We start from the raw sequence: 9155 nt of genomic DNA, 5'->3' as shown, positions 1-9155 counted from the left end.
TGGACAATTAAAACAGACATTCGGATGGCGGGGAAGAAGAACGACTTGGGGAGGAGGGTGGAGAGAATGGTGCGGCAATGAAGGAGTGAAAGCCCAGAATCCCTGTGAATGTTCATTGAAACTAATAAAATGTAATAAAAAAAAATACAATAAAAATAAAAAATCCTTTCTATGATGAAGCCTCTTTTGACTGATTTAACCGGAATTAATCTTGTTTCCTAGTCTTGGATAACATTTATTGTGCAGTTAAGCATTTTATTGTGAAAAGCCTTATATCTTTTTTTTAGAGCTCGTTATTGATCTATTTCCTTCTGTTGAATAATAGATCTCCTCTTCTTTGGTTCCTAAACACCATTAAAATAGTTTTTGTCTGCCTCCTTCTCTTTCAATGGAGGCCTTTTTTTTTTTTTTTAATTTTGGTAATTCCAGGCCTGGGTGCTCTGGTGGGGTAGTCTGTAGGGAGTTGGACTGCATACCCAAAGGTTCAAATCCACCAGTGGCTCTAAGGGATGGGCAGTCTCCTCTCACGTGATTTATAGCTTCTGAACACCTACTGCAGCATCAAGCTAGCTTGACAGCAACCGAGTTATGAAAATCCTGGGCCTATTTTAATGCCGTATACATAAATTTTTGTGGTAGAACTGAATTTCAGGGCAAAGGATACGTGTTACTTCTTTGTATGAATTATTTATTTTCTTCAGGATATTGGTAGGTATAGGGTGTGTGCTTAATTAATTCATCTTGTTGTTTGCCATCTAGTCAAGCACAACTCAGAGCAACCCCATGAACAAAAGTCCTGAACCCCTTCTACAACCATTACCATTTATCAAAGTTCACAGGGTTTCCAGAGGTATGCTGTTTAGGAAGTGGATGCCACTCCTGCTTCCAAACCTGTCTTAAACTGGGAGCTCCACCAAATACTGTCTACCGTGGGTAACCATTATGGCATTTCACCCCTCAAATGAATTAACTAATTGGCGAAATACTGTTTACTCAGTTTAAGAAATGTTTTCTTTTAGTTTTGTACATTTCAGACATATTTTAAAAAATGTAGTTGTTAACTGTTAGCTAGAAGCACCACTGTCCACTCTAAGAATGAAATCAGAATGGGGGAAATTAGCACTTCTGTCTTGCTACTTTTTATTTTAAAACTAGGTAAAAAGAGAGTTGTGTTGCATGAGCGCCGATTCATGACACTACCATGTATACCAGAGCAAAACTGTATTGGGAGAGGGGAAGGATTCAACAGTGCATCAATTGATCTTTGTTTCTTTTTTTTACCTTTTTTTTGATGTTTCAGGATAGACTTAATGCTTTTGTTTTCACTACCCAGAATTATTTTTTTTTTAAAACCAAACTCTACTCACTGCCATTAAGTTGATTTAAACTCATGAACAGCCTGCATCAGATTTCAAAGGCAGGGAGTGGGAAATGCCGCCTAGGACAGTTATTTTGCCAATAACTTTCAACTAACTTTTCAGTTTTGAGTCCCTTTTCTCAGTCCCCTAATACCCTTGTCCTCTGCCTGTGTCATGCAGCTTCTACCATATGTCACCTCTCTGCTGTAACCCCTTTTGTTTGTCCTGGGTTGCAGCTCCTTCTCTCTTACCCTTTCACATACTTCTTTGCATTTTAGGGTGCCTAGAAATGCATTGAAATTATTTCCTAAATGAATTTCTCCCCTTAACTGAGTTTATGAGTTTTAAAATTCTTTTGTTTCTGTTATTGTCAGATTTTGTTTTGCTTATCGAGGCAGGAGAGAGTGTGTGTTTTTCTTATCTTCTTGACAATAAAAGTCTGAAGTACTTTATTTTCCATCTACATTGGAGTCGTACAGAATCCTACACAATTAGGGCACATAATACTCTGAAGTTTACCTTCTGCTGATTGTCCTGTGGGACCATGATGATACATCTTGTTTTCTTGGGGCAATTTAGAACAGATTATATCTGAGCTCTGGTGTAATCAAGCTGGATTGATAAAGCACTGTTATCACTGCTGTTGTTCTGTGCCTTGAGTTGAGTACAACTCATAGCTGTCATTATGTTGTTCTTAGATGCTGTTGAGTCAATTATGACCCTGTGAAAAACAGATCTGCACCCTGTCCTATCCCATTCCTAAGACAGGTGATCTAGCAGAATGTGGAAACTATCGCACAATATCGTTACTATCACATGCAAGCAAAATATTGCTGAAGATCAGTCAAAAACAACTAGAACAGAACACAGATGAGGCACTGCCAGAAGTTCAAGTAGGATTTAGAAGAGGCTGTGGGAGCAGGGATTTAATTACTGATGTCAGATGGGTCCAGAGTGAAAGTAAAGAATACTAGAAGAATGTCTATTTGTGCTTTATTGACTATTCAAAGGCATTTGACTGTGTGGATCATAACAAATTATGGCTAACATTGAAAAGACTGGGAATCCCAAAGCATTTAATTGTGCTTGTATGAAACCTGTACTTAGACCTGCAGCCCTCAGGCCTGGTGTGTTTGGGAAGAACATTGTTCTAAATGATACAGTACTGACCTGTCAGTTTACTGAGATAACCTGGGGTTGATGTGATACTGAATGCTGGGCTATTGGTGTGTTAAATGCCATAATGGTTACCTGTGGTGAATATGGTTTGGTAGAGTGCCCAGATTAAGATAGGCTTGGAAGCAGGATTGGCATCCACGTCTTAAACAACAGGCCTTTGGAAACTCTATTTGAGAAATGATGATAGTTATAGAACAGGGTTCAGATTCTTTGTTCATAGGGTCACTATGAGTCATTCTTGACTTGATGACACTTTACAGTAACAAGACCTAGGCCAAGAGGCTGTTGTGCAAACAGAGCAATGGAAAAACTACATGGTTTAAAATTAAGAAGGGAGTACGCCAGGATTGGATTCTCTCTCAGTATCTAGTCAATCTGTATGCTGAGCAAATTATTTGAGAAGCTGGACTCTATGAAGAAGAATGTGACATCAGGATTGGAGGAAGACTTACCAATAAACTGTGTTATGCAGATGACACAACCTTGTTTACTGAAAGTGAGGAGAACTTGAAGCACTTTGCAGAAGATCAAAGACCAACAGCATTCAGTATGGATTACGTCTCAACTCAAGAAAACAAAAGTTATTACCTCTGGACTGATATCATGATAGATTGGGAAAAGACTGAAACTGTCAACAACTTCATCTTACTTGGATCCACAATTAACACCTTTGGACCAGCAGTCAGGAAATCAGAAGACAACTAAGAGACCCTAAGAATTACAGATCTGAGCGGTTTCCTATCCTGTTCCATTCTAACAATCTCTAACACATTTGAGCCCACTGCTGCAGTCATTGTGTTAATCCATCTCATGTAGGGTCTTCTGCTTTTTGCTCAACCTCCGCCTTTCCAAGCATGATGTTCCTTTCCAGTGTATTAGGGATGCATCCTGTCTCAATCTTTTTCAATCTATATTCAGAGCAGATCATTCGGGAGGCTGGGCTTTATGATGAGGAATGTGGTGTCAGGATTTGAGAAAGACTCATCAACAACCTACATTATGCAGATGAAACAACCCTGCTTGCTGAAAATGAGGAGGACCTGAAACACTTGCTGCAGAAGGTTAAGAACTATAGTTCTCAACATGAGGTGAAACTCAACATCAAGAAGATAAAGATTCTCACCACTGGGCCAATCGGCAGCACCATGATAGATGGAGAAGAGATTGAGGTTGTTAACAGTTACAGCTTACTTGGCTCCATAGTCAACACTCTTGGGACCAGCAGCCAGGAAATTGAAATTTAAATTTCATTAGGTAAATCTACTGTCAGGGACCTCTCCAGAGTACCGAAAAACAATGATGTCAATCTAGAGACCAAGGTGTGCCTGATCCAGTTCATGGTCTTTGCAATTACTTGCTATGCATCAGAGAACTGGATAATTATTAAGGATGATAGAAGAATAATTGATGCCTTTGAGTTGTGGTGCTGGAGAAGAGTCTTGAACATACCATGGACCACCAAGAAAATAAGTACATCTTTCTTGAAGAGGATAAAACCAAGTTCCTGTTTGGAGGCTAAGATTTTTTTTTAAAAATTAATTTTAATGAAAGTTTACAGAGACTTCGGGTTTCCAGTCATTCATTGTTGCGGCCAGGAGGGACCAATCCTTGGAGAAGGACATAATGCTCAGAAGAGTGGGGGGACAGCACAGGAGAAAAAGACTCAGGATGAGAAGGATTGATACAGTATCTAGGGCAATGGAGGTAGATGTATCAGAATCAATGAAACTGACTCAGGACAGGGCAGGCTTCAGAGCTGTGGTTAATGAGTTATAGGTGATTTGACACCACATAACAAGAACATATTTTTCAAGGACTACAAGTGGTGAAGAGAATCATTGCTATGTTTTTTTTTAAAGTTGTAGCTTTAGATGATGGACAAAGGAGAGGAAGAGAGAATATAAAAGGTGTGAGTGCATTTGGTAAAAAATAAAAGCACAACAAAACTCATTCAGAAAAGTTTTTGCTGGGCTCACATGTGGGACTCAACATTATGCTGGATTCTGGCAATGACTGTCTATTTAAGTGTTAACAGAAGACAGATGTTCCAGTAACCAAGTGCTGCTATAATGGAGGTGCTATAAGTGAATAAATGTAACAAACAGAAATGTATTCTTGTATATTTTAGGAGGCTGAAAGTCCTAATTCAAGGTGCCAACTCTAGGAGTCCTCTCTGTGAGTTCTGAAGGAAGGTTCCTGGGTTTTTTTGTTTTTGGTGTTTTGGATTTTTTTTCTTTCCCCCCAGCATCTGTAGGTCTAGTGTTAGGGGTGGGGAGGGAAGGAATTCCTCCCATAGAGCCTGGGTCCTACACACTCCACTCCTGGTGATTATTTCTTGGTGCTAACCCCACCCTTCACTTGCTTTTCTCCCATATTAACTCTGTGAGAGAAAAGATGTTACAGGAAACTTCCGTTACATTGGATTAGAGCTGTGAGGGAATTAGGGATTGTTGCATTCTACCCTTAATCATTTTACAATTATTTGGTTTATCAGATCTTTATAGGGCTTCCACATTATACCATTACACACGTGTCTTTTTGGAGGACACAATTCAATCTATGGCAATAAGTTAATAAGGAAATGAGCCATTGCAATAGAATATATGCTGTAGGAGCACCTCAGGTGGGCATCCAGGGACAATCCTTACCTAGAATGTATCAGTCCTCGTTGCCAAATTGTTGTTGTTGTTGTTATTTGCCGTCGAGTCGCCTGCGACTCATAGCGACCCTATGTACAACAGCCCTAAACTCCGCTCTGTCCTGTGGCAATCGCACTGTAAAACCAAATACCATACAAAAAGATAATGAGCACATATCAAAAGTTATCTCATTATTGAAAGAACCAGCAGAACATTGTTTTATTGCTGTTATGTACCATTGAATCCACTCTGCAGCTGAGTGACCATCGCTGAACCGCCAGTTGATTTTCAGAGGCAGTAAATCTTACGGGAGGAGAGAGCTCATCTTTGTCCTGAGGAGCAGCTGGTGAATTTTAACTGGGTGCCTTTGGGTGGGCAGCACAACTCCTTATCACTAAGCTATCATAGCTCCTCATGAAACCACAAAATGGGAAAGTTAATTAACATGAGCACGTGAGCGTAGAATTAGAAACTCATCAGATGGCTAAATTATAAATAAAACTAGATAATATTTTACAAGGCTGTAAAACTAGTTACTTTCCTCGAATAAACAGGAAAGAAAATAATCACATTTTATCAGTTTTTTTAGGAGTTGAATTTCTCATTTCCCAAGGTTTCTATGATAGTAGAACCTGGAACAATTGCTTCAATATTAAGTCAAACAAAATTTTATCCCCTGGAAGACCCAGATGGCCCATAAGTAGGCTCAATAAACAGGTTTATCATCATAGTGAAAAGTCATTAGTTTATTTCTGCATTTTGAGTAACTTTATTTACTGAGGGTCAGAGGAAGCTTCCCAGAGGTAGTGATAGAAAAGCTGAGAACTGGTAGATGGGAGTTAGTCTGGTGGAAAGATAACACGAGAGGGCAGGACAGTGCTTGCCTTGGATGAATTCCAAGTTGAGATGAATGAGATTATTTGCTAGATGGAAGTCTTCAATAGGAGAATGATATGAAAAAAGATGTCGAAGAAAGAAATGCCATATTTGCCTTATGCATTTTCCTACCTAAACTATAATTAGAGCAGGGTACAGAATTTTCACTTGTGGAATGCAAGTATCCTGCATAGATTTTTTTTTTAAAGTTAAAAGAATTTTTATTCAAATTGGCTGCTCCAGATTTTATGTCCTTCCCCTCTTCTACTTCTTCTTTTTTTCCCCTTTTATTGGGAAAAACATACTGGGGGTACAAGGAGGTGAGGGTTGGGGCCAGAAGGGTGAGGATGGGCCAGGATGCAGTTGCAGAGCTGCACAGTTTGGTCGGTGGGGGAGCAGGTGAAGGAAATGAGGGTCCAGTGGGGACCAGATGCTACAGAGGAATGACAAGTATTTTCCAATGGTAATTAAACCAACTGTCTTATTGATTTGGGAATTGGATGCCGACTCTCTGGCTTCTTCATGCTGAACAGGGGCGTAGATGTAAAGGGGGAAGGGAGGACGCTTTATCTCCTTACTGGTGGTCTTGGGTTAAAGCTGCTTGCCTTCTTGCTCTGCTAGAAGATATTTTCCTGTCATTTGCTCCCCTCTGGACTGCAAAGTGTTTTCCCAGGTGGGTCCAGTGTGGATGGCTGGTTGAACCCAGAGGCTCCATCCTCCTTTGCTTCCTTAGCTGTCAGTTGTATTTCCTTTTTGTCACTGGCACTGGGTTCAGGGTCAATTCTGGAGTAAAACTCAGAGTTAAGGTTACCTATAGGAAAGGGAGCAAACCTAGAGAGAACAAACTTGTGAGTTACAAATAGAAGGGGTTTGAGGGTGTTGCTTTCAGGATTACTGGGGGGAGGGTGGCAGAAGGTGGCCTAGGTAACATTCTCTGGATACCCTAGGCATTCTTTGTTGGTTTTTTCCCCCCCTTCCCCACCCAGGGGTCAGATGGCACAATCTGGGGACTGAGGAGCTCACCCTGAGGGCTGCGACGGCTCACCCCGAGCCGGGGGCCGAGGGCAGCCCACCCCGAGCAGGGCAACACCCCCCAGGAGCTGGCTGGTATACTCCCCCTCCAATTGCCCCTACCCCAGACTGGACCCCTTGCCTGACTGAGGACTCTGTGGTCAGGGATAGTGTCTCCCATTCCAGCACTGCCACTTTTACCCCCCCTCCCCATAAGTGGTCACACTATATTTTGAAGTAGGTGTCACTGCCCTCCCCCTTTATATATGATAAAGGGAACCTGAGAATTGTGAACAGACTCCCCCCCAGGTCTAACCATCTTTTGGCAGAAGCATTCAACAGAACAAAATATGTGGTGCATTTAGGATGTCAGTCCTCTTGTGCATGCTGCCACTGTTAAGGTCATCAGACTCACAGTGACTTTCAGCAATCCTTTGTATAGGTAATTGTCTTCTTTGGCCTGTCCAAGGAAACCCAAACCTGCAGATGGCGGGCATGCATCCCATCCATCCCCCACCTCCTACGCAGGCGGCCAGCGGGTCGCTTGCCCCCACCCCCAGCACGGGAGGCCGGTGGGGGGAGCACACCCCCCCTCAGCGCGGGTGGCTGTTGGGGGCGCTCGGAGGCCACACGACTCCTCTTGTCTGGGTGCCTGCTTCCCCCACTGCCGCCATCCTGGCTCTGAGAATTCTCTCCAGACCAAGTCCACCTTGCGGCAGTGTGGTGGCTTCACTGTACCAGTCTTGAGGAGGGCCGGTGCCCAGCATCCATCCTGGGTGAGGGAATCCATTCATTCTGGCTGTGGAAGCCTTATGGAGCGGCTGTGCTGTGTGGCAGTGGGCTCTGCGGGAGGGGGTTGGGAGCTACGAGACTCACCCATTCCTCCTTGGGAATCCTTGCATTCCTGTTTTTGAGCCTTGATCTTCACTGAGGGCCAGTCATCAACTGTTTAAGTGTTCAATTATCAATAAGCTGAAGTCTGTAGGAGGCCATAATGGCCCTGCTTTAAGTGGTTCACAGCTCCCACAGCTCACCACACTGTCTCTGCCTCCGCCACCATCTTGGATCTCCCCTGCATAGATTTTTGTATTTTAGGACCATTTCTTGATAGAAAGATTGCTCTAGGAAAGGAAAAAATATTTTCACCTGCAGTGGGAGAGTCTTCTTTCATCTCTGCTGACTTCTCCAACTTCTAAACTGGGTAGTTCTGAGTGCTGCTATCCGAAAGGCATGCATGCAGTTCGAACCTACCAGCAGCTCCGTGGAGAAGGATGGACAATCTCATCCCAACGCGATTTATTGTCTCTGAAAACCTACTGGAAGGTCAGCTATTGGTTAGTCGATTTGACAGCATGTCCCAACAACACACTCAATATTTTTCGTGTAAAATACACAGATAATATCTAATTCATTTCAGTTCCCTGATGGGGCAAATGGATTAGGTTCAGGTGTTAGCTGAAAAGATGGTTATTTGTAGCAACCTGGGAGGTAAATGTGCTTATAGAAGGATTACATCAAGAAAATCCTGTGGAATGTAGTTCAGTCCTATACATACAGGGTCATGAATTACGATTGACTTGAGAACAGTGATTTTGTTTGTTATTGTGAGGTTAAAATATATTAACTAACAGTATTGAAAATTTAGTAAGAAAATAGCAATGCCAATACCATGAAAAAGACTTTCTCTGTCTGGAATGCCATCTTTAAAGTTGACATGAACATACTATTCAACCTGGAAAAAAAGGAGTGAACCTGGTTTTCTCCTTTTCTTACTGTTGAAATGACCATTATCTTAGATCAGATATACATTATATTTTGACTACTTTTCTTTCCAGAACTTCTTGGAAGCCTCTGTCCTTCTTGGTGGTTTTGTATATGGGCCCTGTTTTATATTTCTATACTACCCTTTCTTGTGGCAGAATTTCATAGATGATATTTTGTTTGCTAATTTTCTTGTCATCCTCTCGGCTCCACATGGTCTCCATGAAGACAGGGACATTTTTCTTTTTTTTTTTTTTTAAGGCATTTAACCACATACAATTTATTTTGCTTCCCTAAAGACCAATCTAGGAAATCATATTTTCTTTTTTTT

The sequence above is a fragment of the Elephantulus edwardii genome, unplaced genomic scaffold, assembly GCF_000299155.1.
Source record: "Elephantulus edwardii isolate Elephantulus edwardi_28Jun2011 unplaced genomic scaffold, EleEdw1.0 scaffold00010, whole genome shotgun sequence".
NCBI classification, from domain to species: domain Eukaryota; kingdom Metazoa; phylum Chordata; class Mammalia; order Macroscelidea; family Macroscelididae; genus Elephantulus; species Elephantulus edwardii.
Note: the sequence above shows the minus strand (reverse complement) of the source record.